The sequence below is a fragment of the Bos indicus genome, chromosome 3 (assembly GCF_029378745.1).
Source record: "Bos indicus isolate NIAB-ARS_2022 breed Sahiwal x Tharparkar chromosome 3, NIAB-ARS_B.indTharparkar_mat_pri_1.0, whole genome shotgun sequence".
In the NCBI taxonomy this organism is placed as follows: Eukaryota; Metazoa; Chordata; class Mammalia; order Artiodactyla; family Bovidae; genus Bos; species Bos indicus.
Window position 1 is genome coordinate 45,286,588 of NC_091762.1, and position 16,304 is coordinate 45,302,891.

Sequence of the window (16,304 nt, forward strand, 5' to 3'; positions counted from 1 at the left end):
TAAGCTATTAATAACCCCATGCTCACATAACCTTATAAATAAAGCAGTGTACTTTGAGAATCTTAAATCACTAATGTTTTTTATGTCTGTGTTTTTTTCCTCCTCTATGAACAGGTCTGCACTAGTCTGCATTAATTAAATTTAAGTAGGATTTCTGAGCGTGGATCATCATTAAGTCTGTGGCCCTGATTTAAATCTGCAGTAAAACATTTCTCCATTAAGTCTTGTGCTTTTGTGTCATATTTCATACACTAGTTGTCTCTTAATTAAATCCATGATGGTCCACCAACACAGACTATTAAAATAACTATACTTTGCTCTTGACATATTTATGAGACAGAGTCATAAGACTATAGACTGATACTTGAACTACTCACTAGAAATGCTAATAAGATTATGATGAAGGTAAGATTAGAACATTCTTCTTCTTTCTCTCCTCTTCTTTCTAGAGATTTATTTTTATAACTGCAGTTCACTTCTATTTCAGATTCTAACTTTTTCCCCAGGCCATCTGAAAGCTCTTTCATTGTAGAATAACTACCAATTAATAGGCAATGGAAACCTTGAAAAGTGTTAATTTATATCACCTGATATTAATATAAAACATTCAGATATATTCTCCTCTGAGCTTTGTTCTATTCACAACTGCAAATAAACATGTTAATCTAAATATATGTTTGCCAAGCCTTTAGGTGTTCAGACGGAAGGAAATTTGCAAGGACTGAAAAGAGAAAATAGCCCTGAGTGAGAAAGCAGTTAACTCTTAGATGGGGTGAAAGGCAGTACACATATGTCAACCCTAGATATACTAGAATAGTATTCTAGTATATAGAATTTTCAATCTGCTCACCACAAAGAATGATGGTGTCTTCCCCAGGTGAACACTTAGAGAACTTCTTCCTCATAGCATATGGTGAAAGAGTTTCCAGTTTCTTTTGTTTGCTTTCAGTAGCTTGATGTATACTATGCTTTTATTTCATTTTTTTTTTTTTTAGAAAAAAAAATTTTTTTTTTTTTTACATTGTTTGTTTGGGAAGTAGGTGGTAGGGTCCTTAAGGGGCAGACCTGTGATTAAAGGATCAGGAAGTTTCAAATGATTGGAAGCTGTATCAAAGTACAGACCTTGGACAGAAGAACAGGGAAACTCTTCATCAGGTTTAACACAAACAGGCATTATCTAATACAAATACAGGGAGGAGCTTTTAAATCCATTTATCTGTTTCTTTATTAGTATCAGCAGGTGTTCTGGAGTATTTAAAAATAATACTATGCAACTCATCATTTGGCTCAATTTTTTTTAGTTTTTAAGAGTACTGGAAAAATGAGAGATTAACATATTTTTATTTCAGCATCAGTCTGCAATGAACAATGCAAATATGAAATAAATTCTAATGTCTTGTCAAGAATAGCAGCTACAGTCAGGCAGCTCCACTAAACACATTAAATCTAATAAAATCACCCTCACGTACTCCTGACACTAGTAGTAATTAAAATAACTTGTTTCAAAAAAATTGGTCCTATACATGAATACTTATTGGCAATTATTTCTTAGTTCTTCAAACCAAAGATAACATAATTTGATTCTCACACAATTTTCTTGTAAATGCGGTTCATATTGGGTTTTATATGCAGCTTAAGACTGTTAATTGCCATTTTGAGCCTCACAGTAAAATAGAGTTCAATATGTCGCTTTTCTCAAGCATAGAGAAATGTTTGAGAAATGCTTGTCTTAGTCTAATGAACTGTGAATAATTTACATCCTGAGTCCTATTTTTCAGTATAAGTGGTTCTGACTTTTCTTAAAGCTTGCAAAGCCTAATCAACTTGTTACATTCATCTGATTAAAGAAATCTCTGGCAAAGTAGAAAGGAATCCAGTGCTTCTTCGGTGCTGCTTTGGTGGTGTTTTGATTTTCTTAAGGCCACTTTTTCATTAGGTTCTATTTTTCCTTTACCATTCTAGACAACGTATTATAAACCAAGGGTTTTATTTTCCATATTTGTGAGAAAAATGTTATCTGACTTAAAAATTTCAAAATCTCCTACTTCTTGGATATTCTTGAATTTAGAGGCCTAGCTGCTCTGTCAAGAAGTTAAAGGAGCTTTTAGGTGCGAATATTTTTCATTTCTGAAAGAACCAAAACACGAGCTATGATTCCAGCCCCTTCTGAGCATGTGTGCTCAACAGAGCCATGCCAAGGAGAACAAGCCAGTGAATCTACATTCAACAGGGACCAGTGAAAACAGCAGCTTTTTGTCACCAGCATGAGGGTGGTGCAGATATTTCATCTTGCTCAGAAATTTAGAAAAGAAGTAAGCAAATTTCATATTCACTATGTATTGGTCAAGGATTTTTTTTTTTTTTTGGTAAAAAGGCATAATTTTTAAAAGACTTAGAAATATATTAGAGAATGTGTGCATCCAAAGGAACTTTAGAGACAATTTGATTTTACTCCTCACTCAGTAACAGAGGAAGCTAAAGTCCAGAAACGTTAAGCAACACAGTCATTGTGTCGTAACCACGCAGCACAATGACTGGTAACAGAACAAAGGGAATCATGATGTCAAGTCTCTAAAATTAGGAAATGAGGAGGAGACACATCAGTGAAGGGACGAGCAAACAGTCATTCTTTCTGAGACCGTATTATGCTATGGCTGCCAGGAAAAGAGATCCTTGCTTGAAGCTACATGCCTGCAAGCTATGGGGTCTCCTCATTTTCAAAGCAAGGATAATGAAAATATAGTGGAAAATGAAGGCGGGGGAAAGAAAGAATTTGTTTACATTTGAATCTACCCAAATATTGAAAGTTCACAAATCCCACTGTGCACATATTTGTATATATAGTTGTATACGTATATGTTGTTGTTTCTGGGTAAACTATGAGTTGTAATACATCAGAAGAATCATCAAAAAAAAAAAAAAAAAACTAGAATGTGGATATCAACTACCCCAAAATTCAAGATGTGGAAACTAAAACAGAGCCACTAGCAAGAAAGATGATGATGCCCTGAAGTCAAATTTGCCAGTAAATGGGCAACAAGGAGAAGATCTGCCTGGAGACCTAACCCAAGGACTAGGACAAGAAAACTGATGACTAATGTGTTGTGAAAAATCAGAACCTATGTACAAGAGGAAAGTGTATGATCAGAGACTAGCAATTTTTTTTTTTTTAGCAAAGGGTTATATAGTAAACATTTGGGGCTTTGAAGGTTATGTGGTCACTGTCATAAGTACTGCAAACTGCCAGCCACAGACAATATATAAACAAATGGGTATAGCTGTGTTCCAATAAAATTTTACTTAGAGGAACCAGGGCGGATCTGACCTGCAGCTATAATTTGGCTATGATTGCTCTAGACAGAAACATAGAGATAAATAGATGCTAGGTGGATAAGTATGAGGGGGGTGGAAAAGAGGGGTATAAATCTTTTTCCTTTCATAAGCAAAATATTTATTTATTTCTTGGGTTGTAACTAAATATACTCTGGGAATGATAAAGGAGTGTAGGCTTCTATTAAAAATAAAGAACACATCTTTGCTCCAAATAACCTCCATACCACAGACAGCACAACTTTAAAATATACACATACATTCAGATCCTCCAATGATTAAAACTCTCCCAAGGTGTCCCTCTATAAGTAGACTACAATTCTGGACCGTGCTTAACCCTCTCATTTCACCTTTTACCATTCTCTTTCTTATTCACTACACTTTAGCTCAAATGGCCTTGTAATTTTTCAAACATTAAAGTTGACACCGAAGTCATTTAGCTCCCTGTTCTCACTGAGTAAAACCCGCCTTCTCATATGTCGGTACAATTGACTTTATTTCAATATTCAGGTCATCTTTCAATATTCAAGGCATCAGGTCATACCTTCCCTATTTACTTTCCTTGTAACACATTTGTCAGTGTCAGAAAGTAGCTTATTTTTTGTCTCCATAACTAGAATAAAGCTGCTACAAGGAAAAGGAATATGCCTGTGATACTTCTCACTGTACTCTAGAACTTGTAAGCGTGACATGGTAGATGCTCATTAAGCATTTGTAAATGACTAAACCTGATGAGGCTTTTTCATACATTTTCTTTTGTGATGCTCAGAACAGCCTTGCAATGCAAGTATTATTGCCAGATGATAAAATGAGGTCTCAGAGAAGTTATATGATTTGTCCACATTTATTGAGCTATAACATGACCTACTTATAATGTTCAGTGTTTTCCTCTTAATCCAGTTTAACATTCATTACCTATCAAAAGCTCTACTAACATTTACAAATATTAGCTCTTTATAAAACCTTTGCATCATAAGTGTTAGTATCAGCATCATTTTATTGGTGAGAAAACTGAAGTACAGAGAGATTAAAGAATTGTACAACGTCTCAAGAATAGCAAGGGGCAGAGCTTGGATTCAAACCTAGATATTAGAGTTCTGGAGTCCTTTTTTTTTTTTTTAATATAGGCCTTTTAAAAAAATTAATGAATGAATTGGGCTATGCTGCGTGGGGCTTAGCTGCTGGCACATGGGATCTTTAATCCTCTTTGCAATATGTGGGATCTAGTTCCTTGACCAGGAATCAAATCTGGGTCCCCTGCATTTGGAGCATCAAGTCTTGGCCACTGGACCACCAAGGAAGTCTCAGGAGCCCTTGTTCTTAACCAATACATTATGCTGTATTTATAAAAACACAAACAAAAAAGATCTTCACCACCCAGATAGTCATGATGGTGTGATCACTCACCTAGAGCCAGACATCCTGGAATGTGAAGTCAAGGGGATCTTAGGAAGCATCACTAGGAACAAAGCTAGTAGAGGTGATGGAATTCCAGTTGAGCTATTTCAAATCTTGAAAGATGATGCTGTGAAAGTGCTGCACTCAATATACCAGCAAATTTGGAAAACTCAGCAGTGGCCACAGGACTGGAAAAGGTCAGTTTTCATTCCAATCCCAAAGAAAGGCAACGCCAAAAAATGCTCAAACTACTGCACAATTGCACTCATCTCACATGCTAGTAAAGTAATGCTCAAAATTCTCCAAGCCAGGCTTCAGCAATACATGAACTGTGAACTTGCAGATGTTCAAGCTGGTTTTAGAAAAGGCAGAGGAACCAGAGATCAAATTGCCAATATCCGCTGGATCATGGAAAAAGCAAGAGAGTTCCAGAAAAACATCTATTTCTGCTTTCTTGACTATGCCAAAGCCTTTGAGTGTGTGGATCACAACCAACTGTGGAAAATTCTGAAAGAGATGGGAATACCAGACCACCTGACCTGCCTCTTGAGAAACCTATATGCAGGTCAGGAAGCAACAGTTAGAACTGGACATGGAACAACAGACTGGTTCCAAATAGGAAAAGGAGTATGTCAAGGCTGTATATTGTCACCCCGCTTATTTAACTTCTATGCAGAGCACATTATGAGAAATGCTGGGATGGAAGAAGCACAAGCTGGAATCAAGATTTCTGGGAGAAATATCAATAACCTCAAATATCCAGATGACACCACCCTTATGGCAGAAAGTGAAGAAGAACTAAAGAGCCTCTTGATGAAAGTGAAAGAGGAGAGTGAAAAGTTGGCTTAAAGCTCAACATTCAGAAAACTAAGATTATGGCATCCAGTCCCATCATTTCATGGCAAACAGATGGGGAAACAGTGAAAACAGTGTCAGATGTTATTTTTTTGGGCTTCAAAATCACTGCAGATGGTGATTGCAGCCATGAAACTAAAAGACGCTTACTCCTTGGAAGGTTATGACCAACCTAGACAGCATATTAAAAAGCAGACACATTACTTTGCCAACAAAGGTCCATCTAAAAAAAAAAGATTTTTCCAGTAGTCATGTATGGATGCGAGAGTTGGACTATAAAGAAAGCTGAGAGCCAAAGAATTGATGTTTTTGAACTGTGGTGTTGGAGAACACCCTTGAGAGTCCCTTGGACTGCAAGGAGGTCCAACCAGTCCAGCCTAAAGATCAGTCCTGGGTGTTCACTGGAAGGACTGATATTGAAGCTGAAACTCCAATACTTTGCCCACATGATGTGAAGAGCTGACTCATTTGAAAAGACCCTGATGCTGGGAAAGATTGAGGGCAGGAGGAGAAGGGGACAACAGAGGATGAGAATGTTGGATGCCATCACTGACTCAATGGACATGAGTTTGGGTAAACTCCAGGAGTTGGTGATGGACAGGGAGGCCTGGTGTGCTGTGGTCCATGGGGTTGCAAAGTGTCGGACATGACTGAGTGACTGAACTCAACTGGACTGATACAAATACAGTCTGCCTCCATGATAGGCATAAATGATATACTCATTTCCTATGGTTGAGATAACCGATTATCTCAAATTAGTGACAAAGCCAACTTATTCTCTTACAATTCTGGAGATTATAACTCTTCAGTCAGTATTATGAGACTACAATCAAGTAGTCAGCAAGGCTAGTCCTTTTTATCTCTTCAGGAGAGAATCGCTTCTTTCATCTTTTCTAGCATCTAGATGCCCAGTGTATTCCTTGGCTTATGGCCATTCCTTCATGTTCAAAACCAGTGGGTAATATCATCTGTTTCTGACTCTGCTTCCCTCTGTTTCCATAACCTTTTTCTGACTCTGACCCTCCTATATCCCCCTTGTAAGGATGCTTGTGGTTATATTTAGGTCCACCTGATAATCAAGGTTAATCTGTTCTTCTCAACATCCTTAATTTAATCAATCTAATTGCATCTGCAGAGTGTCTTGTACCTTATGTAGCTAACATTTGCAGGTTCTAGAGATTATGATGTGGAAATCTTTAGAAGGCTACCACAAATAATATGTAGCCAACTGTTCAATATCAATTATTTTAACCACTTAACCAAGTATAAGTGGAATGAAAGTGAATTAGTCATATTGTTGCTACTCAAATGTCAATCTGACCCCTTGTGGTAAGTTGCCACCCCCATACCCATTGTCTGCATCTTATTTTTAGCCTGCTCTAATTTTTCCCACAGCACTGCCACCATTCACAACTATAAAATTACTCTTCCTTCTATTAGAACATAAACTCTGTGAAGGAAGGAATTTTGATGGATTTGTTCATAGATGTATCCCACCCCCCATGTCTAAGACAATATCTAGCACACAATAGGTACTCAATAATTGTTTAAATAACAAATGCATTAATAAACATCAATGCACAGGTCAGCCTCTGTGAGAATTCCATAAAGCTGATCACAAAGGTTAAGCTTATTTAATTTACTTTTAAATTGACTATTTAAAAATATTTTATACAAATTATTCTGCTACAGTCATATGGCCTTATTATTGAAATTTTATGATGACAAAAGTATGCAATCTATTATTATAATACACCAAAGGAATAGAATAGTGCCTGGCACATGGTAGGCACTCAATAAAATTTGCTGATTCCAGAATGGATCACAGATTTAGGTAAATGAGGAGTCAGCTCCTTTGATAGGCTCATAGCTGAAAATGAATCTTTTAGCATGCAAAAAAAGATTACACTAATTGATTAGAACAGAATTCTAATATATATTCTAATATTATATTTAAATATATACATCTTCCATAGGGCATCCCTGGTGGCTCAGACAGTAAAGAATCTGGCTGCAACACAGGAGACCTGGGTTCAATCCCTGGGTTGGGAAGATCCCCTGGAAGAGGGCATGACAACCCACTCCAGTGTTCTTGCCTGGAGAATCCCATGGACAGAGGAGCCTGAAGGGCTACAGTCCACAGGGTCACAAAGAGTTGGACATGACTAATGCAGGCATGCAAGCATATTGCTATATGCAAATTATCTAAAAGTCTGAAATGAGGCAGATCGTTTTTAGCTGAGGTCATCTTCAGATTTTCTTTTCTATATATTTTATAGTTCCTAATTCTGTCATTTATTTAAATATAAACAGATAGTAGAGTTAATTTTGACTTTTCTCACTGTATCAACTCTTAGGTCCCAAAGAACGTACAGATGCACTATCATTTGTGTTTAACTTCACTATATAAAAAAATTCTAGACTGAACAGGGTGAAGTAGTTTGAGAGTTAATTGGTCCATCCTTCTCTACCATAGTTCACTTTTTGCTATTTGTGTGGATATCTGAGTAACTCCCGTGACACACTCCTTGCATTTGGAACTTCTCCTTAGTCCTAACCTAAATCTCTATTCAAATATATCTTACTTTAATTTGTTTTTTAAAATGTTAGCTACTCTGTGGGCAATAGCCCCACTTCCATCTGAATTTATTAGATTGCTTCATAGTTTAAGTGTGGTACATAACTCTTTTGAAATTGTACTTTAAAAAGCAAAGATCCTCCATTACAGGCAGATTCTTTACCACTGAGCTACCAAGGAAGCCTAACTTTCCAGAAAGCCTTTTATGATTAATGTGAAATGGCTATCTGCCGGTATAGGAACCTCAAAAGGTTCCCTGTCAGGTTGCCAAACCATAGTTAGAAGTGCCCTAAATACCCCTGTGAACATAGCTTTGAAATTACCTTGCATTATCGTTGAACTGATGTATCTTAATTTCAAATCAGATAAACTGTCAATTCTATTTAAATAATCCTCATGCTTACAGAGGCTGACACTGTCCTTTACTTCCCCATCCCTCCCTTATATTTTTTTAAAAATTGAAACCACCACAAAGCTGGAATTGTGAATGTTTTACTTTATTTTTTTTTTTTTTTAAGTAAAAGTGGAGTTGGCAGTGATCTTAAAATTTATTGGCCTACTTCAGCGAAAAAACAAAATCTACAGATGGACTTATAATATTTCACTTTTATTCTTATTCTACATAGCTGGACTCCTGCTTAAGTAGGAGGTGTGGAAATTAATTATTTTCCTCCCATGTGTACCATCCTCTTGTGGCTTCTGTCACAATTCAGCACACTGTGGGATTTTATAACCAGAATTCTGCCTCCAAGAATGCCTCATTAAGTGGATAAGATCACCAAATCTAACCTGGTGATTGGCTCAGCATAGTCACATGACTCACTGTCTATTCAGTATTGAGGTAGGGCTAAAACAATCTCTCATTAGCAATGGCAACCCCCTCCAGTACTCTTGCCTGGAAAATCCCATGGGTGGAGGAGCCTGGTGGGCTGCAGTCCATGGGGTCGCAAAGAGTCGGACACAACTGAGCGATTGCACTTTCACTTTTCACTTTCATGCATTGGAGAAGGAAATGGCAACCCACTCCAGTGTTCTTGCCTGGAGAATCCCAGGGAAGGTGGAGCTTGGTGGGCTGCCGTCCATGGGGTTGCACAGAGTCGGACACGACTGAAGCGACTTAGCAGCAGCAGCAGCAGAGCTCAAAACGAGGAAACGGAACAGAAATTTCAAGCCAAAGAGACTTAAAGATTATTTAGTCAACCTCTTCATTTATAATGAAGAAAATTATCCTGGAGAGTTTGAGATTATTTTCTAGATTCCTCCAGGTAGTTCAAAGCAATCCTTCCCTTATTCTGTGCCGTCACTCTCATCATTCAGTAAAATGAAATCCCATAAGGAGCACTGGAGTAGACTCACGACTAAGGGATTTGGGTATGCTTTAGACTTTAATTCAGAAAATTATGTCACTCTGCATCTTAAAATAATTTGATGGCTTCCCATTACCTTTGGTACAAAGTTCAAACCTTGGCATATATGCTTCCTTCATAATCTGCCTTTTGAATTACCAGTTTCCTGCATTAAAATTACCTTAGAGGTCCCATTATTAGCAGTTCACTAAATATGCCATTCTAGCACATATTTTCTTCCTTATAAACTGCTCATTCCCTCTGCCTGGAGTCCTCTTTAATAAGAAGCAACCATCTAATGACACAGTCCTTCTTGAGCAGAGCAAGCATTATTTTTTGAGAGAAGCATTTCCTATGTCTCTCCAGGCCATTTAGGGACTTCTTTCTGTGATTTTCCCATAATACCTATATTGCACACTTCTTTTATATCTCTCCTAAACTCTATTATCGGAGAAGGCAATGGCATCCCACTCCAGTATTCTTGCCTGGAAAATCCCATGGACGGAGGAGTGTGGAAGGCTGCAGTCCATGGGGTCGCTGAGGCCGGACACGACTGAGTGACTTCACTTTCACTTTTCACTTTCATGCATTGGAGAAGGAAATGGCAACCCACTCCAGTGTTCTTGCCTGGAGAATCCCAGGGACAGAGGAGCCTGGTGAGCTTCCGTCTACGGGGTCACACAGAGTCAGACACGACTGACGTGACTTAGCAGCTGCAGCAACACTCTATTAGAAGCATAGATTTTTTGGAGTCCTCTATTAATATAAGCACCATGATCATAGAGACTTTAACTTCTTCATTTCTGTATTCCCAGTGCCTAGCATTCACTCTTGTGCCCAGTGCCTGACTCTGGTAGGCATGCTATATAAATTTGTTGAATGAATGAATGGAAATAGACATGTGTTTAAATTAAATCAAACCTCTCCATTTTATTTTAATTTCAACGTCCATTCCTACAGTCACCACTATTTAGACTTCTACCATCATTTCTCTTTCAGGCAGATGAGCATGCCATTCCTAATAATAAAATAATTCCCAGCAACTCTTTAATTGCTTTCATTTTCAACTATAACTCCCAGGGGCACATAACAAAGGCTAGGACTATGCAACACAAAGTAAAGTGGGGATTTGGCAGTCTGACCATTAATTGGATCAATGTAGATAACCAAATAATTTAATGCCTGCAGGAGAGGAGGTAAGTGACTTTGTCTGGCATTGTGCTTCATATTTATTTTTCTTTACAAAACAAAATATGTGGAAATTTTGTGGCTCTTCAGATTGAGTTCACTTTTTAGCATGTTTACCTGGATCAACTTACCAAGATACGTGTTGAATTTGCACTTCACTTTTTGTATATGCATTGTCTAAATGGTAAGAGTCTTTTTCCTGAAATACCACCACTTGGAAGAAGATATAAAATATGCCTCACATGAAATTTGTCTTGTAATACTGGGGAAAAAATGAAACAAAGCAAGAACAAGTAACATTTGGATTTAAAACTGACTTCTAGTTCTACCCCAAATTATCATAAGACATGAAAATACAAATAATGTTAAAATATTCTGCTTAGCTAATCAGATGAACTACGATAATATTTATATACATATATGTGTGTGTGTGTGTGTGTGTGTGTATATATATATATAGAATGCTTTTAAAAGAGAGTAAAACATTAGGTTTTTTTCTATTAATTTAATCAGGAAACTTTGCTAATGGGAATATAGCAGACCCAAAAAGTGTTCCTCAGATAAATAACTTTAATTGCATTGTTCTTTTACAAATAGTCACATAAAAGTTTAATTTATAATAATAAGTTTTGAGATAACTGATTAATGTTGCTAAACTATTCAGATATAGTGCTTTGAAGTTATTCATTCCCATACCCAGAATGACAAAATACTTAAAAAATGAAGTGCAAAGAAAAATAAAAATGTAAACTATTTAAGAAGTAATAGTAGTAAGAATCAGTTGCTCAGTCATGTCCGACTCTTTGTGACCCCATGGACTGTAGCCCACTAGGCTCCTCGGTCCATAGAATTCTCCAGGCAAGAATACTGGAGTTGGTAGCCATTTCCTTCTCCAGGGGATTTTCCCAACCCAGGAATTGAACGTGGGTCTCCTGCATTACAGGCAGATTCTTTATATTGTGAGCCACCAGGGAAGCCCTTATATAAGACCCTTATTTTTTGTGTGAGAAATAACATATCACAGATTGATGAAGAAAACTAAAAATTCCTTTATGCTCAGAAAGAACTAAATAAAAAAACATACTACTCTAGTAAGAGTAGACACAGGAGTGTGTGTGTTTTGTGTATCTACAGAACCCAAAATAAGCCATAACATTAAGAAAAAGTAAAACAGAAATATTTCATGCAAAGTATGTTTCTGCATTTTCAAGAAATTGATTCTTCAGTGCCTTCTTGGATAGCCATTTCCTTTCTCTTGATACAGTTATGATGCATCTTGCAAAGTGATAAGATGGCAGTTTGAAAACACATCATGGAGATATCCTTTCATGCAGGAGACAAGGAGGCCAACATGCAAAGAGTCTTCTGGGGCCACTAGCCAGTTTTTTCAGGAAATTTCTATTCATCCTGCATTCTTCATGAATTGTTAAGTAGTTCAAGAAGTATTATGGGTGGTTGTCAGGGGGTAGGGGGTTGGAGAGGGATGGATTGGGAGTTTGGGCTGAGGAGATGTAAACTGGTACATATAGGATGGATGATCAAGAAAATTCTATTGTAGCCCAGGAAACTCTATTCAATATATTCTGATTAACCGGAATGAAAAAGAATACAAAAAAGAATGATAATAGGGTCAGGGAGGCCTGGCATGCTGCAGTCCATGGGGATGCAAATAGTTGGACACAACTAGACAATTGAACAACAGCAATGTATATCTGAGTCACTCTGCTGTATAGCAGTAATTAAACCACACTGTAAATCAACTGTACTTCAATTAAAAAAAAAAAGAACATAAAAAACAGGTAGTATGGAAATTCACTGACATTTGGAAGCCATTTGAGCTACACTATTTATAGGCTTCCTAACTATATTTTATCAGATGCCCACAGAAAACCTTTCCTGATTGCTCAATGATGACTTTATTCAGTGAACGTGTTGGTTTCCTCTATGAAAAGAACAATCCATTACAGCACCATTTACAATAGCCAAGACATGGAAGCCACTAAAGGCCCATCAACAGAGGAATGGATAAAGAAGATGTGGTGCCTATATACAATGGAATATTACTCATCAATTAAAAAAAGAATAAAATAATGCTACTTGCAGCAACATGGATGAACCTAGTGATTATCATACTGAGTGAAGTAAGTCAGGCACAGAAAGACAAATATCATATGATACCGCTTATATGTGGGGTCTAAAAAAAGTTGGGGGGATTACAAATGGACTTATTTACAAGACAGAAGTAGAGTCGTGGATGTAGAAAAGAAACTTATAGTTACCAGGGGATGAGGAAGGGATGGATAAATTGTGAGGCTGGGATTGATGTATACACACTATTACATATAAAATAGATTATTAATAACCCACTTATAGCACAGGGAACTCTACTCTATATTCTGCAATGGACTACATGGGAGAAGGATATTTAAAAAAAAAAAACAAAAACAAAGAACAGGAGTCACAGGTGTAGAAAACAAACATATGGTCCCTAGGGGATAAGAGGGTGGGGAAGAGGGGTAAATTGGGAGATTGGGATTGACATATAGCCCTAGTATACATAAAATAGATAACTAATAAGAACTTACTCTATATCACAGGGAACCCTCCCCAGTACTCTATAATGGCCTATATGGGAAACGAATCTAAAAAATAGAGGGGATGGTCACCTAATCTATGACAAAGGAGGCAAGAATATGCAGTGGAGGAAAAAAAGCCTCTTCAATAAATGGCACTGTGGAATCTGGGGAGCTATGAGTAAAAGAATGAAATCAGAACTCTCTCTAACACCAAACATAAAAAATAAACTCAAAATGGATTAAAGAACTCTATATAAGACTGGACACTGTAAAACTATTAGAGGAAAACACAGGAAAGACACTCATTTTGATATTTGGCAAAACTAATACAATTATGTAAAGTTTAAAAATAAAATAAAATTAGAAAAAAAAAAAAAAAAGGAAAGACACTCTTTGACATAAATCACAGCAAGATCTTTTTTGACCCAAACGTCCTAGAAAAATAAAAATAAAAACAAAAATAAACAATTGGGACCTAATTAAAGTTAAAAGCTTTTGCACGACAAAGGAAACCATAAATAAGACCAAAAGATAATCCTCAGAATGGGAGAAAATATTTGCAAACAAAGCAACAGACAAAAGATTAATCCCCACAATATGCAAACAGCACATGGAGCCTAATATCCATAAAATAAACAATCCAATCAAAAAATGGGTAGAAGACCTACGTAGACATCTCTTCAAAGAAGACACACAGATGGCCCAGAGGTACATACAAAGATGCTCAACATCACTAATTATTAGAGAAACGTAAATCAAAACTACAAAAAAAAAAAAAAAAAAAACTACAATGAGGTATCCCTGCACACCAGCCCAAATGGCCATCATCAAAAAAATCTACAAACAATAAATACTGGAGAGCATGTGGAGAAAAGGGAACCATCTTACACTGTTGGTGGGAGTGTAAATTGGTACAGCCACTGTGGAGAACAGTATGGAGGTTCCTTCAAAAACTAAGCATAGAACTACCACATGACCCAGTAATCCCACTAATGGGCATATACCTTGAGAAAAACCACAAGTCAAAAAGACATATGTACCCCAGTGTTCATTGCAAGCACTATTTACAATAGCCAGGACATGGAAGCAACCTGGATGTCAACCTGGAAGATGAATGGATAAAGAAGTTGTGGTACATATATACAATGGAATATTACACAGCCAAAGGAAGGAACAAATTTGAGTCTGTTGAACTGAGGTGGATGAACCTAGACCCTGTTATACAGAGTGATGTAAGTCAGAAAGAGAAAAGAATATTGTATATTAACACATATATATGGAATCTAGAAAAACAGTGATGAACCTATTTGCAAGGCAAGAATACAGACACAGATGTAAAAAAAAGACCTGTGAACACAGGGTGGGAAGGAAAGAGGAGGACGAATTGAGAGTAGCACTGATGCAACATATATTAACAACCATGTGTAAAATAGCTATGAGGAAACTGCTGGATAGCACAGGGAGCTCAGCCTGGTGCTCTGTGATGATCTAGAGGGCTGAAATGGAGGGTTGGGAGGGAGGCTCATGAGGGAGGGATATATGGCTAGTTCACATTGTTATACAGCAGAAACTAACACAGCATCATAAAGCAATTGAAGTCCAATAAAAAAGTGGGGGAAAGAGGGGATATATGTATAATTGATTCCTTTTGCTGCACACCTGAAACTAATATATTATAAATCAACAATTCTTCAATAAAATAAAAAAATAAGTATTCACTATTATAACAGGAATTAGAGATGGGTAGAATCACATCTATGAGGCACACTAACATTTCAGAAATTTCCAGAAGTTTATTTACTTAATTTTTGGTATGGTCATTGTTATTTCAGGTATCCTCATTTCAAGACACCATACTGTAATGAGCTATGAGGCTTGTCCTGGATAAAATCATTGCTTTATATTCTGATGGATGGAATAGCCTAACTGTTCCCAATTCTGTGCCTGCATTCTTTCAGATGTTAGAGAGGTGTCTTTTTCAGCCGGCAATAGCATAAGGCTTTGCCTCTAGAGTAACAACAGTATCATGTCAAAGAGGGAAACAGACTTCGTTGTACCTGTGGCTTGATGTAATGGTTGTTAGGCACGGATCCACAGAGAGAAATTTCATGTAGCTCAGAGATATTCAACATCTGCCATAAGCCTTGACCCTATTTTACAAGAGTATCTATAAGCTATGGGGGAACATGTTATTGAAGGATGTCTGATTCCAAGAACCATCACAGCTGTCACTGGGGTTTACTCCATCCACTGGCTGATATGCTTATCATAAAACCACAAACCTTATATTGACTCATGTTCAGATCTTGACTGTTCCCATTATACAAGAAAGAGTTAGGAAATAAACACTTGTAGCAGTTTCAGCTTAATGCTTTTTAGAATTGTGTTGGCTAGACAGCAAATCAAATACCCCCCTCCCTCCTTCCCTCCCTTTCTACTTTTCCATTAAAACAAACACACAAAAATCAAATAAAGCATCAGCTCATAGATCTTTGTGGTCACACTGCTAATGCTTGGAACTTGAAAATTAGACCTAAGGAACAGATGTGATACAGCTATTAGAAATATGTAAATCATCACAGGCCCATGGGCTGAGACCTAAAAAATAAATAAATAAAAATAAATCAGGTCAGGTCTGACAGATACCATCCTCTTTTGAATAAGAGTTTATATGCTATATTTAAAGTGGATAACCAGCAAGATCCTACTGTACAGAACTCTGTTCAATGTTATATGGCAACCTGGATGGGAGGGGAGTATGCGGAAAATGGATACATGTTATTTGTATGGTTGAGTCCCTTGCTGTTCACCTGAAACTATTACAACATTGTTAATCAGCTATACTCCAATACAAAATAAAAAGTTTAAAAATAAAATGAGAGTTTAAACAGCACTGTGACTCTGAACATCAATCCTGAACTATTGGTAATTAAGGCTAATAGGTAGTTCATCATAGAGATGCAAGACAAGAAAGCCAAGACAGAGAATAGAAATATTTTTTTCAACTTATCTACTAGGTTGTTTAGCTCATCT